The sequence below is a fragment of the Phymastichus coffea genome, unplaced genomic scaffold (genome assembly GCF_024137745.1).
Source record: "Phymastichus coffea isolate CEN01 unplaced genomic scaffold, Cenicafe_Pcof_1.1 PCOF00005, whole genome shotgun sequence".
Lineage (NCBI taxonomy): Eukaryota > Metazoa > Arthropoda > Insecta > Hymenoptera > Eulophidae > Phymastichus > Phymastichus coffea.
This window is the reverse complement of record NW_026706816.1, coordinates 1203781-1224155: the sequence shown is the minus strand read 5'-3', so window position 1 is coordinate 1224155 and position 20375 is coordinate 1203781. Positions and strand designations below refer to the sequence as shown.

The 20375-nt window shown below is 33.6% G+C and overlaps 1 protein-coding gene across 2 annotated transcripts in view; it reads right to left on the bottom strand.

Annotated features, from left to right (window-relative positions):
* LOC131667681 (RNA binding protein fox-1 homolog 2) overlaps window positions 1-20375 on the bottom strand; it is a 796162-nt gene that overhangs the window by 214221 nt on the left and 561566 nt on the right. The gene's annotated exons all lie outside the window — the stretch shown is intronic.

Here is a 20375-nt window from a genome sequence, read left to right as displayed (position 1 = left end):
TTCGATTCCTCAGATAATTCTACATAAGGATAAGCGTGTTCGAAAATTATATTTTTTTTATTAATAACAATATGTTGGGTTGTTTCCAAGATAGCAAAAAAAAAAAAAAGCTTATATCTTCTTTAATTTACAATAATTTTGTCCAAACTTTCAGGGCCGATACATCTTTAAAAAATGTATAATAGGAAGCCGGTCCGATTTTTCGAAAGTTAATTGTTTACGAGCTTGAACGCGACAAAGTTTCAACTTTGACGGTGTACCGCGGCCGTCCTGACCAGATTTCGAGAAAAAGACCAAATGTAACCTAAGAAGGACGATGAAATCTATCAGTAGAAAAAAACTTGATTTTTCGATAATTAGTTTCCGAGAAAAAGACGAAACACTGAAATTGTTTAGTTGTAAAATAGAATTTAACAATGAAGCAATAAACATATTCAAATCTAATAAAATTTATTCGATTGGTAATTGAAAGACCTTTCATTTTAAAAAAAGTATCTTTCTACGATAATTACGAGCCGAGATATTATTATTTTGGTTTTTAATTCATAACTCGTCTTCTTTATAACTTTATTCAAATTTAATTGCTGATTTCGATTTGAGAAGAATTTACCTATACGCTGAATTTTTTTAAGCTATACAAGATTTTACTATTAAAATATTATTATAGATTCAAGTAGTATACAAAAATAACTTTGAGATAGAAAAGATTTTTTTTTAATATAAATTTAAGTGGAAATTGTGATTTTTTTCGTCTTATAAACTAATTTTTTTTTTATAAATTACGTGAAATGGGTGTAAAATTGTATGGGATTCATACTAAAAAATACGAAATTTCAATAAGTATTAATTTTCATATTTTATTATGCAAATTGGACACGATAGGCGATATTCAATGAAATTCTTATAAAAAAATCAGAATGTAGAGAAAAAATACTTAAAAAAAAAAGTTCTACCATATTTAGAAGTGGTGTAAATTAATTATGCAACTAAGGTAGCTTGAAAGCCTCGAAGCTGTGAGGAGAGGATCATTCCCCTGACCCCCACCACCGCCGCGCGGCACGCTCCAATTGTTACAATTAACTTTGCTTATAGAAATGAAAATCCGGAATAGCTTAAAAAAATTGAGCGTATAGGTAAATTCTTCTTAAATCGAAATCAGCAATTAAATTTGAAAAAAGTTATAAAGAAGACGAGTTATGAATTAAAAACCAAAATAATAATGTCTCGGCTCGTAATTATCGTAGAAAGATACTTTTTTTTTTTAATGAAAGGTCTTTCAATTGTTAATCGAATGAATTTTATTAGATTCCAATATGTTTATTGCTTCAGTGTTAAATTCTATTTTACAACTAAACAATTTCAGTGTTTCGTCTTTTTCTCGAAAACTAATTATCGTGTAACGGAGAATCTCGGCTAGGCCGATTTCGTCCGTTTGGCTCTCGCAAATGTCCGTGCGCCGCACCAAGCTGAGAGTGTATGTGTTTGGTACACACACTCATGCTTGGAAATTTTGTTTACGAGGTGCTGAATACGGGCTGAGCTGACGACTGGAGCGATGCAGATGGCGCAGAAGAAAAGAGAGAGAGAGAGCGCTCGAACTCGAGAGCTACTCCCTGCTAGGTAGTAGGGAGAGGAAGTCGCGTGCGCGGATATAACCGAAAGTCACGGTTTTCCAAAGTTGGCCACGCGATCTCGTCGACGATCGTTCGTTTTCGGAGACACGCCCGGTGCGCGAACGAGTAATAGAGCATGAGGCTGGGTCGCGCCCAACCGTGTCCCAAAGGATACCCGGCACCGGTGCGTGTGGGTAACCGGCGAGGTGCACGGGTGCGCGCGCGTGGAATTTGACGTGCTGCAGCATGGCAGTGCTGCTGGCTACCCGTTGATAGTTTAACGGCGGAAAGTGTTGCTCGGGCATTTATTGTAATATTTAATTTTAACAAAGGAATCGGCAGGCTGACCAGCCACCGATCACCTTCGCGTTCGCGTTTGTTATTGTGCCGCTCGTAGTGTATAAGTACGAGGTCGCCATATTGTAATCGATTGTTGACAAGTAAAAGACTAGTGTGTTAATCCGCTCTTGTGTTTATTCAACGCTGTATCACTCCTCATCCCGATTTCGAATCTGTGCGTTTAAGGTGTTTATGGTCGACGCGTTATTCAACCGTGGGAACGTCTTTTGCTTCCCGAATACCCGAATAAATAATTTGTGCGGACAGCCGCGAGCAACCCAAACGGGTACGGCCGCAATTCACCGTTACAATCGAAAAATCAAATTTTTTTCTACCGATAGATTTCATCGTCCTTCTTAGGTTACATTTGGTCTTTTTCTCGAAATCTGGTCAGGACGGCCGCGGTACACCGTCAAAGTTGAAACATTGTCGCGCTCAAGCTCGTAAACAATTAACTTTCGAAAAATCGGATCGGCTTTCTATTATACATTTTTTAAAGATGTATCGGCCCGGTGAATTTAAGCTCACCAAAAAAGTTAGTGAATTTACGAAAGGATGGAAATATATAATCACCAAAGTAGAGCCAGTTGCAACATGATTTGGTGACATAATAATTGTTGAGATTGACGAGGAAATTCAACCGTTTCTGTCATTCAAGCAGCCGAATGCAATTATACAAAATCAAAAATTGATGGACAATTTGATGGACAACGCCAATAAACTTAATTTATTTATAAATTATCAAGGAGGAAACTGTATAGAATTTAGTAGCGCGTAGATACAATATTATTATTAATAAATAAATACTCCAATCATATTTTTACATCAAATATTTATTTATCTATCCATAAATCTACATACATAAATTTAGATTAACTCTCTTTTTTCCTACAGTTCACTTTTATCTATGCAACTATTATGCGAATTATCGAATCCTAAATATTTCACAAATACTCGATTATCACGCTAATCAATTTTTTCAACCAGATATATATCGGGATGTTTCGTTTTTTGTAGTTCCTGCTCGTAAAAACCACCAAGAATGGGCTGATCTTGATAATCTTTCAGGTTATAAATAGTTGGATTTGATGAAACTACACATACAATAGTAAATATTTCCGTAGACCAATCCGATGTATATCCTTTTTCAAACATTTGCTTTGCATTACTCACTCTCACTTTATCACCAACTTTGAACTTTGGCCTCCTTCTTGTACATTCTTGAGAAAAATTGCGTAATACTTGAGCTTGGTTCACCGTTGTCGCTTGAATAGGTTTCATACCAATCGTTCTGTGTTTACGATTGATGTAAGCAGCAGTGAGCTTTGATAGTATATCTACCCATTTGTGATTACCGCGTCGACTAAATTTTATCCACATAGCATTTTTCAACGTACGATTGAATCGCTCACATATTGAAGCTTTGCGTGAACTATAAGTCGAGTAGAGATTAATGGTATATTTTTTCATGAGAGCTTCAAAAGTTGCATTGTAAAATTCTTTGCCTCTGTCCATGTGAAAATTATTTGGTACTCGACCTTTCACTAAACCAGATTTCAGTGCTGCTGCCACATCACTATCGGATTTCTTTTTCACTGGCACGGTCCACGCATGCTTTGAAAAATTATCGATTATCGTAAGAAGCTAATTGTAGCCGCGATTTTCTCTAGAATAATAAGATATCGATTTCCGTCCACAAGATTCCATTGGTCGAGTATTGTATTTGCACGGCGTAAACTAGAAAAAAACAACTCTCACCATTCGGATCTTCGCATATCAATCCAACATCAAGACCTCTGTCTTTTACCATCTCGTAGCGAATAGCGTATTTGTGGTATATTGTGCGATGATAAGAATGCAGTCTTAACGAATACTCCATTTGTGAACAATGCCATCTGTCACTTGTTTGAGAAAATTAAGTATGAGCTAAATGTGATAAAAATCTATAAATGCAAAAACGTTGGTCTAACAACTATTATGAAAAATTAGCTATCACTTAATCCAAGACAAAATTGGATTGCTGAAAATGCCGGATGGATAACAGAAAATGATCAGAAAATAATCAACGACGAAAGATATTTCGATGTCACTATTCCTTTAAACTTCATTCTCGGATTTGCTGAAGATTATCGCAAAGTATTGGTAAGCATGAAACATGAACTAATTCTTACACGATCGAATAGTGATTTAAATGCCGTTATCCAAACAATAAAATTAATGGAACTAGAAACAATCATCGAAAAGTTCAAGATCGATATAACACGCATCGAATGGCTTATGCCATACGTTACTCATCGAATACTCAAAAAATTCGTCTACTTGATTTTCTGAAAAGATAAAGAAGTATTTCAATGAGATTTCGTAGTTGGGAATTATATGAGTATCCAATGTTATCTATGAATACAAGTCATGTATGGACAGTCAAAACTGCAAATCAACTAAAAAAACCACGTTATATCATTTTAGCTTTTCAAACTAAACGAAAAAATATTTCAATAGTTAATGCAGGCGTATTCGATCATTGAAACATTAGTAACGAGAAACTTATCCTCAACTCTCAGTCTTATCCGTATGGTAATCTTAATATTGACATAAATAAACATCAGTTTGCAATATTATATGATAATTTCAAGAAGGCATATTACGGTAAAGACTCTGAACTGATAATAAAAAAATCTACCTTCATAAAACAAGTACCACTCATTATCATTGATTGCTCTAAACAAAATGAAACATTGAAGAACTCTGCAGTGGATGTACGCTTGGAGCTGGAAACAAGGGAAAATCTTCCTGAAGGAACTTCAGCGTATTGTCTCATTTTACATGATCGCATCGTTTAATACAATCCAATAAGTGGGGATGTGAAGAAACTTATTTAGGGAGTGAAGATCGATGTATTAAACATATGACTCTTCCCTCAAGCAGCTCAGTAGCAGCCAGAATGGAGTACGTAGTGGATATGTAAGGTTTCATGATGCCTGGCAAAACGTATGCCTTAAAGGAGGTAGGGATACTTCCGCTTAACTGCGAGGAAGAACCACTCGTACGATTATTCAAACCTCCGTTTCCATGGCGAAGACTAACTGAAAAATGTAACCGTCATAATCTTTGGATGGAAATCTACTACCATGGATTACAATGGGACTTTGATGATTTCAAGTACGAAGAGCATAAATTCATCATCACAGACACGCTGAAAGATGCTACGAAAATTTTTGTTTCCGGAGATTCGAAAAAAAGAGTGGTTAGAACGATATGGCCTTAATGAATGATTGGGGATATTCCCATTTTGAAAATATGAAATCAGTTACTGCGTGTCCTAATCACAACGGTAAATACGATGTGCGCACATCAAAATGTCAAATTTATGAAAAAGTTTTACTTAAGTAGTTGCTGCATGGATTGGGAAAAGAGCAATGAAATTAATGAAGGATTTTTATAAGTATTCTTTTAATGTAAATAACTTTTAGAATAAGATTTATTTTTTATTAATAAAAAAAATTTTATTTAAGAAAAAACAATGTGTATATTTACTATGATCCAACCCCCCTACTCCACTATTTCATAAATTAATAAACAGTATATAAATGCAATTATCAAAACAATATATATGAATATATGCATTCAAACACAAACACACACACACGCGCACGCACACACACACGCGCGCGCGATAACGCGTAATCTTAAGACACGTGCACATATACGGATGAACTCGCGGCGGGGGGTGGGGGGGGGGGGGGTAGTCTAGTCGCTTTTTGGTTGTGTACCTAATATACGCAATAAGAGCTAGCAAGAGCTAAAAGCAGCTGTGGTTCACTTGCTAGAGGCTACGGTCTGTCGATCCATAGGACGCGAGATCGATTTCCCGTGGTGTCTGCTCATTTTTTTCACTGAGCTAAATCTGTGCATTACACTATATACACGTAATAAATTTGGTCAAATTAATTAAATTCAATTAAACATAAATTAATTGTAATATTTAAAACGCATTTCACATTGGGCAGGCGGGGGGAGGGGCCCGGATTCTTACGCATGATCTAACAATGCTGATCTGATAGCTCATACGCTTCAGATCACTGATCTCAGAAGGAGGAGAGGGGGCGCACATTGGTCTGATTTCAAGCGTTGGGAAAAAAATTTTGCTCGAGCTGCTGTTGCAAGCTAGGGACTTGGGGTTGGGCTTAAATTGAAGCTTACGACAAAACGAAGAGATTAGGCTACCGCTTTTTTGTTTATACGTACTAAGGGCAAGTCGGCAAGTACCTGAAGTCAGGCGGTTTTGCACAAAATACAAAAAAATCGAACGATTTGACTGGTTATCACGAACGGATAATTAGATGGAAAACGAAAAGTATATAATACTTCCTGGTATCATTTCTTACGTATTTTTGTCCGTAGAACACGATTCCATCGTTTAATTGCAGTTTTGACACCAAGAAATACTTTATTTTTAGCTTTTTGAAAAAAAAATCCATTAAATCGATAAAAAATTTAAAAAAAATACTTTTATTTTACTCTTTCTACTTGGGAAAACTCCGAGAAAAATACATCTTGCACCCCGAAATTAATGTATTTTTGTCCGCTGAACACGAATTTGTACTTTATTTGAGGCTAGGAGGTGAGTAACTGCTTCATTTCTAGATTTTTTCGAAAAAAAGGGAAAAAAAACGCGAAACATGATGATAAAAACTTTCGTTTTCCTCGATTTGCAACAAGAAACTCTGGGAAAAATACATCTCGCACCTCAAAATTAGTGTATTTTTGTGCGCTGAACACGAATCTGTACTTTATTTGAGGCTAGGAGGTGAGTAACTGCCTCATTTTGAGCTTTTACTTGAATTTAACGAAAATATTGTTAAAAAGTTTAAAATAAATCTACGTAAATTTGTTATATTTCTATGAATTCAAGTTATTATTTTAATAAGTTTCTTCATCCACTGCATCTTTTTTCAAAGTAGGAATACAGCTCGAACTGCGCAATTAGTATCAACTCGAGCTTGGATTCAAAAAGAAAAGTAATATTTTATCTCGAAAGAAAAAAGAAATTTGCGATACACTCGAGTGGCTTTACAATTTTGAAAGGGGTAACTTCCGAAACGTTTTCTTTCACGTATATTTGAACTTACTTAGAACGTTTTTGAACTTTGATACAAACTATAACGGCGAAAATCTATTCTAAATTTTTGTGTGAAAACAAAAATAAAAATGAAAGTTTGATAATGTAAAGACATTAATTAATTAAATAGGAATAACCATGAAACTTGGAATCTTATTTATTTAAATATGAATGAATCGAATCAAACTATAGTTATATTGCTGAACTCTTATTACTGCATTAGACATTACTGAAAAATGTTCAGTAATATAGGAAATCATATTTGGTTTATTTTGGGAATTATAATATATTTCTTATCATTCTATTGCATAAAAAATATTGTTTGATGTTGCATTTTAAATTTAGTTCTTTTACTGCATGTATCCGAATTGTTCTTGAGAGATGTCTTTTTTTGAGCATAGCATTTCAAAAAAAATGTTTTCTACTTTTCGATAATTTTATTGATTGCTTAAACATCAAATAGGACCATCAAGTAATATTTTAATTTGCGCAAAATTCATTTTAAAATTAACATATTTTGAAGCCATTTCTTCAAAAAAATCGTTTTTCTTTTTTTTCTAGTGTATAAAATCTAGATATGTTATTTTAAAGTCAAACATTTTTATTTTAAATATCTAAGGAGTAAATTATAATGTCATGAGTAAATTTTAAGTCTCCAACAATAAGTATAGATCAAGAGTAATGAGCCAACATATCGGGTAGGGGCATTTTTCAATTACGACTCATGTATAATTTACGATTCATATGAAATAAGTATCAGCATTCATAAAAGATTCGTTTACTTATTATGAGTTTATTTATAACACTTTTGAAATATTAAAGAAAAAAATATTATTTTAAAAAAAGTTTTACAGAATGATTGACTATAAACATACTTTCCACCCACTCACTCTACTTTGTTTACATGCGTGATATAATGTAAACAAAGCGTGGAAGGGCAGTTAATATTGATAACAATAACAAAGATATAATAAATAGAGATAATTTCTAAGTATTTTTTTAAGTTTAGAAGCTGAAAACAATAACACAAATCATTCGCTTTTTTTTATTTATTAGTTTATAATATTTCAGTAGCTTCCTAGCTTCTGAACGTAGCACTTCGCGTAACACGGCAGAATGTTTACTGTAAAGTTTAAAGTTAACGATTTGTACAGTGTAATTAAAGATAAAAGTCATCTTGATTTTAGTGAAAGGAAAAGGCTGGTACTGCAACATGTGTCAAAAAAGTTTGTTAAGTGGAGGAAATCTGTGAGATTTCAAATTAGTGAAAGATTGAGGAAAGGGTTTTTCAATCATTATAGCAACAAAATGAATGCAGTAAGAAAGCTAAATAAGAGCAAACAGCATTTTGAAAAAACATATGAAAATTGGCTACAAAGTAATTTTATTGTTACTTGCAATAAAAAGGAATCTAACCGTAAACCAAGTAAGTATTAATAAAAATATTAATATGAGAAACTTTAATTTATCATTGAATAATTCTTAAAAACGTAAAAATATTTATTTTAATTCCTGTAATTAAAAAAATACATGTTATATTTTTAAATATAAATACTTTATTTTATCGTATAAAATTGAGGAAATTTATAAAAAATTATTAACTATTGAAAAAAATGAAATGTTTGATCTTACGAACACACTTATTTGAAATTTATTTAATTAATTTTTTTCTAAGAGTGAAGACGTGTATTACATATCTTGATTGCTTAAATTTCTATTTTTCTAAATAAAATATAATATGATAAGGTATTTTATAATAAAACCACGATATATTTTATAAAATTAAATTTACAAAAATAATTATTAATTTTTTAGAAGCTGCGAAAAGAGGTCGACCAAGTGCTGATATGTCGAAGTACAACGAAGTTTCTAAACCAACTCAGAAAAAACTTAGGCGAAAAGTCGAGAATGAAACTTCTGAAAATTTTTTCGTTGCTGGGTGTAAGGATAAATTAATTGAAGACGGTAACATCAATGGTGCCAAGCTCTTGGACATAATACTTGATCCAGAGAGATCAAGTCAGTTACTGGAAAAAATCAAAGGGACCAAATTCGACCAATCATTGTCAACTGAAGAAACTGTGAGTCTGATATCGAACGCAAAGTTGACAAAAAATGGATTTAAGACTTTACAATCAAAATTAAAGTCTGTCGATTCAAAAACTGTACCCGGCTACCACAAGGTAAATATCTTATATATAGATGGTTTTCTATCTTAACTCTTATCATTCGATTACAATCAGATAATTTATGTTTCGTCAAAGCACTCAGTGACTTTTACTGAGAACCTTTAGGTTACAAACTTCTTTGAAATTTGAAAATTATTCATACATTTTTTTGTGATATTAAATAGTATATTTCTTTAAGAAGCTCGACGAAATCTAAGAATTTTTCACAAAGTATATATTCTTTGTATGTATATCTACTGATATTCCTACTGTATGCTCATTAAAGAAAGAGAGAGATAACGCGTGCTAACGGGAGGTAAAAAATACAGTGCGTATATAATGCAAGTCGGGGCGTAAAATTTTCTTGTATATTGTTTATTACGTCATACTGTTCATGTGTTAGCCTTTGTATCTCTACAGACGTATTACGCGCGCGTTCACACTTGTTCCCCTCTCTTTCGCTATAGTAGCATAGATATTTTTTTTATTGAAATATATTTTTATGATATAAATATCAATTATTACTACGATTTATTCAAAACTTGTTTTCTTTTATTTTTAAATCAAAAATTCTTTGAAAATACATATGTATTAACTAACATTTTTTATTACTGCTTCATAAACACTGTCATTTAGAAAGTTAAGCCTTTTTAAATAATTTTTTGAACATTTAAGTTTATTCATGCGTAAAAACTCATTGATTCGTACAACTATTTTAGGCATCAATTTATTATTTTATTTAATCATTCGTTTAAGTAATCTCTTTTCAAGTAAATACAAATGTATGATAGCTACTACTGTGGGCAAAAAGTAAGGTGAATTTGTTTGTAAAATGAAAAATCTTTATTTATTCTTCTACATCAATGTCATCCCCTTCGAAGTAATCCCCTCCCGATAAAATACACTTATGCCAACGTTTTTTCCAATCCTCGAAACATGCCAAATAGTCCCTTTCCGGTATAGCCATCAGCGCCTTCTTCGATTCAGCTCTTATCTCCTCAATCGACTCGAAACGCGTTCCCCGGAGTGGTTTCTTGAGTTTTGGGAATAGCCAGAAGTCACACGGAGCCAAATCAGGCGAATACGGTGGTTGCGGAACGATATGCGTCGAATTTTTGGCGAAATGGTCACGAAGAACGAGTGCAGTGTGAGATGGTGCATTATCGTGATGCAAAAACCAAGAGTTGTTGGCCCATAATTCTGGTCTTTTTAGACGAATTGCTTCACGTAAACGACGCATAACGCTCAAATAATATTCCTTATTAACAGTTTGGCCGGGTGGAAGGAATTCATAGTGCACCACACCACGAAAATCGAAGAAAACTGTCATCATGACCTTGATTTTTGAACGACTTTGACGTGCTCTTTTCGGTCTGGCCTCGCCTTTAGCACGATATTCGCTTGATTGGTCGGTTGTTTCAGGGTCGTAAGCATAAATCCAAGTCTCATCTCCCGTAATCATGTATTTGAGCTTGTCCTGATAGTCAGAAAGCATTGTTTCACACACATCAACGCGGCGACTTTTTTGCAAGAAATTGAGCGTTTTGGGTACCAAACGAGATTTGACTTTTCGTAGGCCCAAATGGTCTTTCAAAATTGTTTTCACAGATCCTTCTGATATTCCGATCATATCAGTAAGGTCTCTAACAGTCAACCGACGATTTTCGAGCACTAATTCCTTCACTTTATTGACGTGTTGGTCATCTGTTGACGTCGATGGTCGTCCGGAGCGCTCCAAGTCATCAACACGTTCTCGACCCTCTTTGAAGTCTTTGTACCACTTATAAACATTTTTCTGCGATATGGTAGAATCACCAAAGGCCTTCCGCAACATCCTCAACGTTTCCGCAGCCGAAATTTCATTCCGCAAACAAAATTTGATGGCACTTCTTTGCTCAATTAAATCAGACATTGTAAAAATCGAAACATGCACTCTTGGTCGTTTGGTAAACACAAGCGTAAATATATTACTGATGATGACATTGACATGAAATTTGTCCCAGATGTCATTCGCAGTCCTACCAACTCAAGAAAAAAAGAACTAGCCCGAAATGTTAAGCCCGCGAAGTTTAAATTGAAAATTCACCTTACTTTTTGCCCACAGTAGTACTATGATAGTATGTGCAAGATATTCTAACATAAAATATTTTAATTTTGCCATTCAAAAACTTTGTTACTCGAGCTTTCTTTTCTAAAAGTATTTTGGACACAATAATATCTTAAACTCAATTGTGCTAATGTATTTTAAATTTAAAATTCTGTCCGATTTTAAAGAAGAAAGCTACTGCTAAATTGATATTTTCCTTATTACTAAATCAATCACTTTTATAATTAATTTTAATAGGTGTTGCAAGAAAAACAAAATTTTTATCCCCAAAACATTTTTGCAACTGAGAAAAAGTGTGAAGTCCCACTACAAGATTTGCTAAACCATACCACCATACGACTGCTACGCACTTTAAGTATTGATATGCCGAATCGCGCAGAGTTTGATGCGCTTGATAATGTTAAATTGGAGCTCATACTAAAAGCTGGCTATGATGGAACAAGAGTTGAGCCACATCGGCAAAAGTGGGTTGATGAAAATCATTGTGATGACCACGTATTATTTACATCAATTGTTCCATTGGCTTTAGGCGAAGTGAAAGGTGAGCAAGTATGGATAAACCAAACACCAAACAGCACTCGTTTGTGTAGACCGGTGAAACTTGAATTTGTTAAAGAAACACGAGAAACTACACTTTGTGAAAAACAGTATTTGGATGAACAGATCCGCAACTTACAGAATTTAGTTTTACCGGGATACACAGTTTCGTACAAAATTGTAATATCTATGATTGATGGAAAGGTGAGTAAGGAAGATAAAATTGATACATTAAAAATAAATTATTGCGTGCGTTTGTCATATAAAAATTGAGGCATATTATTGCAGTTTAAACGATTTATATATCTATAATTTCAAGGATATTAATTTATAATAACAAATTTTAGGTTCGTAATTATATTACAGGCACATCTAGTATGGCTTGCAACATTTGTGGATTAACCATCTCATTTTTAAATAATTTGGACAAATGTGGGACTCAACATGTAGACGATGAGTCTTTACAATTGGGTTTACCTATTTTACACGCCTGGATAAGATTGCTTGATTGTGTTTTACACATCTCATATCGTTTAATCATAAAAAAGTGGCAAGTGCGTTAAACAATTATTGTTGTTTAAAATAATAATAATAATCTTGATTATAAATTTAAGTATTAATATGTATGTAGGTTAAAAGCGAAGATCAAGAAAAAGTTCGACTACGCCAAAAAGCTATACAAAAAGTTAAAACGTTCACTCAATCTTGATGTGGATCAACCCAAGCAAGGTTGTGGTAGCTCGAATGACGGCAATACTGCCAGAATTTTCTTTAGAAACCATAAAGAAGTTGCTCGTATAACAGGTATGGGAAAAATTTATCAGATTAATTTATTTTCTATTAATATTAATTATTCTTGTTGTAAAATTTTAAATACATATTCATTATTCTGACCAAAAAATATATATATATTGTAGCAATATAATAAGTTAGTATCTGTAGTATAGTATAGCTATATTCAAAACTTTAGTACACATTTTACTTTCATGTCAAATGTGCTCAAAATTAAATGTATATCATTTTAATTGTTTGTTTAGGATTTGATGCACAATTGCTGAAAATGTTCTATGTTATCTTGGGAGTTCTTAATTCAAAAAAAAGAGTCCGTATTACTGCTTACAAAAATTACTGTGATACAGCAGCCAATATCTACAAGGAAAAGTACAGCTGGTATTACATACCACCCGCCTTGCACGCTATTCTAATACACAGTCACTGTATAATTGATCAATTTGATCTGCCAATCGGTATGTACTCTGAAGAAGCCCAGGAGAGTTGCAACAAACTGATCAAAGAATACAGAGCCCACTTCAGTCGCAGATCATCAAGGTACTTAAGTGTGCATGGTTTTTTTATCGAAAGAAATAGATTGATTCTAGAGAAGTAGAATTTTTTACAAAAAGAAATAGATTATTTTTTAAACGGTTCTGTTTGAAAATCGAATAATTAATTCAAGAACATAAATGCAAAAAAATATTACGTTAGGGAAAAATATACTACAACATTATTTTTATACTGATTTAAATCGTTTTAAATAAAAATTAAATTAATTTTATAGGACTGAAAACAACAGAGATATTTTTAATAGACTCTTAATCGCATCCGATCCAGTGACACTGTCTGAAGCCGAAATTTGCGAAGAATCAAGAGAAGAACTGACTGTAGACATGAAACGTTTACTTTATTTAAATAAATAATATTACGGCTAAAAGTGCAAGGCAACCAAAACTTGTTTTTTTGTTTTATGAATACAAAGTGTATTTTCTTTTTATGATTAAAATGCCAGTATTATTAAGATTCTATTTAGTTAAAAATGTGATTATTCAGTTATAGAGAAAACATATATTATGATTTATGAATTTTACAAATTTTGTAAAATATGTTATAAAAATTCTAAATATTGGTTTATTATAAATAAAGTTAATCAATTAAGCAATTAAACAAATAAATTATATTATAATAACTAGACTAAGTAAATGAGATAATTTTTCCGAACAACCATTCTCATGATTTCATTGAAACTTTGTTTGCTTGTATTTATTTATGTATTTATATGGATATTCGCTTATTTTCGTATAAAACGCTAGAATCAATTATATACTATATCACCGTTATAGTTTGTATCAAAGTTCAAAAACGTTCTAAGTAAGCTCAAATATACGTGAAAGAAAACGTTTCGGAAGTTACCCCTTTCAAAATTGTAAAGCCACTCGAGTGTATCGCAAATTTCTTTTTTCTTTCGAGATAAAATATTACATTTCTTTTTGAATCCAAGCTCGAGTTGATACTAATTTCGCAGTTCGAGCTTTATTCCTACTTTGAAAAAAGATGCAGTGGATGAAGAAACTTATTAAAATAATAACTTGAATTCATAGAAATATAACAAATTTACGTAGATTTATTTTAAACTTTTTAACAATATTTTCGTTAAATTCAAGTAAAAGCTCAAAATGAGGCAGTTACTCACCTCCTAGCCTCAAATAAAGTACAGATTCGTGTTCAGTGCACAAAAATACACTAATTTTGAGGTGCGAGATGTATTTTTCCCAGAGTTTCTTGTTGCAAATCGAGGAAAACGAAAGTTTTTATCATCATGTTTCGCGTTTTTTTCCCTTTTTTTCGAAAAAATCTAGAAATGAAGCAGTTACTCACCTCCTAGCCTCAAATAAAGTACAAATTCGTGTTCAGCGGACAAAAATACATTAATTTCGGGGTGCAAGATGTATTTTTCTCGGAGTTTTCCCAAGTAGAAAGAGTAAAATAAAAGTATTTTTTTTAAATTTTTTATCGATTTTTTGGATTTTTTTTTCAAAAAGCTAAAAATAAAGTATTTCTTGGTGTCAAAACTGCAATTAAACGATGGAATCGTGTTCTACGGACAAAAATACGTAAGAAATGATACCAGGAAGTATTATATACTTTTCGTTTTCCATCTAATTATCCGTTCGTGATAACCAGTCAAATCGTTCGATTTTTTTGTATTTTGTGCAAAACCGCCTGACTTCAGGTACTTGCCGACTTGCCCTTAGTACGTATAAACAAAAAAGCGGTAGCCTAATCTCTTCGTTTTGTCGTAAGCTTCAATTTAAGCCCAACCCCAAGTCCCTAGCTTGCAACAGCAGCTCGAGCAAAATTTTTTTCCCAACGCTTGAAATCAGACCAATGTGGGGCGGCGGCATAGGGCTCTTGCGCCCGATCTAAGAGTGCTGATCTCATAAATCATGCACTTCGATCACTGATCGAAGGCCCCCTCTGATCTGAAGCCCCCTGATCTGTGGCCTCTCTAGTTTACCTACTGATTTTCTTAAGGCAGTCATTGCAGTGATGCATACCGCAAGAAACGCGAGTTACGACACCATGGAGTAGAGTTAATATACGCGCACGGAAATTATAATCGCGGATCCAGATAAAGGCTGAACCTTAGTCGTTATATGTTTTGATGAAAAGAAAGTGTTGCTTATTTCACTCCCTGTACCTCTTGCGAACCCGCACAATTCCATTACCCAACAGAATTTCAACAGCTAGAACGCATTTTGAACTCCGAGCTCACAACTAAAATAATTTTGTTAATATTTAACCTAAACAATGGAGCTGATAATAGTTCTATGAGAGGAATAATATGATTTAATGAAACTATGAAAGTATTTATTGACAAAGAGCTAGTATATCGACGACACATAGCATAACGATTTGCAGCGTACAATGTCATTAATCGCTTCGTCTTTTATTTAGTGTTTTTGTTGATTTATAATTAAATAACTCAGCATCTGTCGTATAGTGCATCGTACTGCTGTACTTTTTCATTTATTTGACATAAATTTAGTTATTTGTCAAATATATTCCGCAACTGCTATAATTAAAATATCTGCGATTATTCAAATAAGAACAACAATTCTCTATGAGTAAATATACGAGTATGTTATCTCTCCTTCCCAGTCGCCTTCAGTGTTTCCATTTCTTATAAAACCCTCTAGCTCCTCACAAAGTTCTAACATTCTCTCTCCTTCTTGTTTGTTATCTTGTCCTGTGATCTTCTCTTGTCGTTGCTTTCTTCTTCCTGCCCCTCCCCCACTCTTGCGTTGAAGTCCCCAATTATCAGTAGACCGTTTGCTTTATCTTCTCTTTCCTCTAGTATTTTTACCAGCTCTCTTCTCATTTTATTAATTTCTTCGTTGATATAGACTGCTACTACGTCACATCTTCTTCCATCCAAGATTCTTATTCCTTCATCAATCACTCCAAATTTTAATTCCTTCATCTTAACCCCTGCTGCTATCCATTTTTTAATTCCAATTAGAACTCCGCTTGCTCTCCCTCTTCTTTTAGATTTTACTACCGCTTTTCCTCCCCATTTATGCTCCTCTCCTGTATTTTTCATGAAACTTTGCATTTTTTCCTCTTCTAGCCATATCTCTTGTAATATAATGATGTCATATTCCTTGATAATGCTCGATTCTTTCCATATGTTTTTGGATCCAGCGCTATTCCAGTCAATTCCTGTAATCTTCCTTTTCTTCCCTCCTTTGTTCCCTCTATTGCATTTGTTACCCTCTTTTTTCCACTCTCACCATACCCCCCTCTCTCTATCCATTCATACCAGGTCCTCTCCACTATTATTTTTTGATGGCCAGCTACCGCATTTCTTCCTCTTACCCTTTTCTTCTTCTCAACTGTGCCTATCCACTCCTAAATTACTCTTTCCCTTGCTGTCAGGTCGTCTTCTATCCTAATGGCCATCCCCTTCAATTTGTATCTATTTTTAATTATATCTAACTTGTCTTGTAGCGTACACAATGTTAGAACCGTCCCTTCTCTAGTGGTTTCTGATTTGTAAATCTTGATTGGGGTTTTTAAGAGCATCTGCAGTTCTTCTTTATATATAGCTAACGCTTTCTTTTTCTCCAGCTCATCATTCCTCTCACTAATATGTTGTTTTTCCTCGCTACTTTTCCTTCCTTTCGTATTCTCGTTCCGTCTCCGACATCTTATCCGGCTTGGTCTTGAAACTTTCCATCTTCTGTTCTTCCCATATTGGTGCTACCACACTTCTTTCGGGTTTATTATTCTTTTCTCTACTTTTTTTCTAGGTGCAGTCTACGTATTCCCTCCTCGAAATCCCTCTGAGTGTATTCCCTTTCGTTACATACTTTCCTTGCTCTTGAATCTTCATCATCTTCATTCCTTTTCCTTAGTTCCCTTTTTTCTGTTAACTCCTCTCTTCCACACTGGTTTCTCTGTCCCTCTCTTTCCAGTTCATCAATCCTCTCCTGTAAATTATTTATTTTAGAATCTTTCTTAATTACTTCCCCCAAATTTTCTCAAATCTAATTTCCCAATTTCTTTCAATAATTCTCATTTCCTTCCTGCTTTTTTTGATTATTTTCTATCATCCCCTCTAGCATTTTATTTTTCTTTCCATTTCATTTTTAAATTTGTCTATGTCAGCACTTATTTCGTTTCTTCTTCTTTTTCTTGTAATCCTCTCCTCTTTATCTGCCTCACTCGTTCCGTCTTTTTCCCGTAATCTCTCCTCGTCCCAGCGTTTAACTGTAGTTTCTCTATCCATAAAGGTTTCTTCCTTATCTGCCTCGCTGCAATTGACGGGTTCTCTCTCTTCCTTCTCACTCTTATCCACGTTCGGTATCTTCATCGATTCCTCCTCTTCCTTATCGACTTCTTCTCTCCTTTGTGTTTTTTCTTCTCCTTTGTTCTCTCCCTCCTCTATGCTTCCTTCTTTAACTTGCTTTTCTTTGTCTTTCCCCCCTGTTTCCTCCCTCTCACCTGTTTTTAACATAAATTTCTTTATTCCTGTTTCTTGTGACTGCGAAGGCACCTGAGACTACGTTAGCCTCGACATACCTGAGAGCTATCCGGATGTAGCAACCCAAAATTGACAATTTGTAAAATCAAAAAAGTTTATTGTAACTTCTCGAAAACATTCAGATGTATTCTTTGGCCAATTCTAAGCAATTTGTCCTTTTAGAAATTCTTTTTTAAAGTGCTTCGCTTTCGAGAAAAAAATTCATGAATGTTTCGACAAAAATTTTGTACTTCGGGCATCATTTTTAAATCTTTAATTTGGTCATACTGAATTCTACATCTTTTATCCTTCAGATTCAGACATAGCGTTCACGATCTCGACCGGTTCAAAGTTAACTCCCAGCCGGCAACTCTTTGAAAACTCCATTTGAAAAAAAATTTTTCTTTGGTAATAGTGATGTTTTTGAATGGTATCACCAAGAAAAGCATACCTTAAACTATATGAATACACCTATTGCAATTTTTTTCGCCTCGAAATGCAATAACTGTGAGCGCTGGAAGAGAGGTGTACAAAATGTGTTTGGCTGGACGTTAATGGATTAAGTATTCGTTGAGTTATATAAAAACAAGCATTAGTACTCAGTTTTGGATATATTATTGCATATTTAATATCAAGCTTTGCCATGGATTTTTCAAAAAACTACAATTATATCACACAAAATGCTGTCCATGCATTTCATTATAATAATGATCAATGCATTGGCTGTGTTGGTATATTTTACTATAGACATAAAAGTACAATTAAGTATGAAAGTTGAATCGTACTATTCGATTTATGAGTTAACATATGATACAGCATATGTTCATTTCATGCAAAAATCTACGATGTCTGAAATTGAATTCTACACAAAAGTGAAAAATAAATTTATTTTAGTAACGGTGAAAAATTGCATTATAAAAAAAGTTTCAAATGTGTGATCTAGTCCATCATTGCACCATAAAGAGAAATATGATATAAAAGTTGAATGGCACTGTTATCTAACAGCTCACAGGAAGAGAGTTTATAACGAAGTCAGTGTAATTTAAAAAAATGAAGCGATTCGGACAATTCTCTAAGTTGAACGTCCAGTCTCATATTCAACTCAATAGACTTTTATTGGGTAAAAAAGAATTTTCTAAGGATAATTTTTTTTTATTATGTGAAACCGTTAAAATGACAACTGAGATGTGTTTTTCTTTTATTTTTATTATTTTACGTATCACGTTTTCTAATATGATGAATATACATTGCGTTGTATGCAAACGAACGCTCCACTCATAACGAAGAATCAACCACGCACGTGACACAGACCTCATTATCGAGCGACTGGAACTGACGATAGTCACTTGACCAAATACGGTGATATGCTGCCGAAAAATCTCTTTGCAGAAGCATATCGCAGAAGAAAGCTTTCCTCTTCCGCCTTCTAGGGGACGATTTTATATATTAGCTTGCCCAAAACAGGTCGAAGGGGAAACACGTGCGAGGTTGTTATCGAGGCTCAGCTGAAAAGTGAATATTCCTAACTTTACAACCACACAAACCTAACCGCTTACCTTAAAAATTTTCTACCTTAACATACTAAATTTTATTATTTCGAAAACTACGCGAGTTGTTGCTGAAGATTTCAGGTGCATGTGAGACGTAGATTTATGAAAATCTGCGTCACAAAATTCTAATAAGAAAAAAATAAGATAAAGTTTTGAACGTGTTTTGAACTCAGAAATTACGGAAGTTACAGCACATATTAAATATAAAAATTAACTATTTAACGTAAACCTATAGTACATCTTATCAGTAACTAAAAAATCCAAAATAGACAAAAAATAAAAAATGTAATGAAAAGAATACAACCTTCGTAAATTGATCCTGAAGCTTTCCTTAGGCTGTTGAATGCAAACAGCTTTTTATTCATAAAAGAAGAACAATATCAGGAATATCACCTTCAACTTGCTTCTATCGACTATGAAATTTTTAGAATTAACAGATCTGCTCCTTGTGAATTTCAACGAATTTTATTATCTATCTTATGAAATAAATAAAAAAAAAGAAAACTATTTCAACACAACGATGATTTTCTCGAAAGCCGTTTGGTTAAAATAAATTCTTAAATATAAACTATTTGGCCGTGATCAGTCATCTAGAATTTTAGAAATCTGAAAACGGATATATGTTCAATGATCTCAAAAATCTCTAAAAATAGATTACCAACCGATATCGATTCTTTTCCCTAGAATTAATTACGTTTGTAAGTTTCTCAGCGCTATACCATATACGCCATATTGAATTCTAAAAATGTGATCAAAATATATCTTAACATATTTGACTCGTTCCTACTTGAGTTATTATATTCAACTGATTTCATAGAAAAAGATCTTTCGTTTAATTATTACAAATATGTTGCAACGGTAGTCTATTCGATTAATTAATCCGTTCGCGATTCGGTACACTAGCGATGCTAGAGCGAACGATTAAGAGAGAGGGCGCGCGAGAGTTTAAAAGTTTTCAGTTAATTCTCAGCTGTTACTGGAATAGTACCGCCAAATTAGTTTTTGCACAATGTTTCGCCAATTCGCTATTAAAAAGTTTACTGGGATTTTTCCGTGCGAGTGATTAGAAGCAGCAGTATCACAGCAGCATCAAAACAGCAGCAAATTTGGAAGTAAGCGAGGCAGCGCAGCTGATTTAAGGA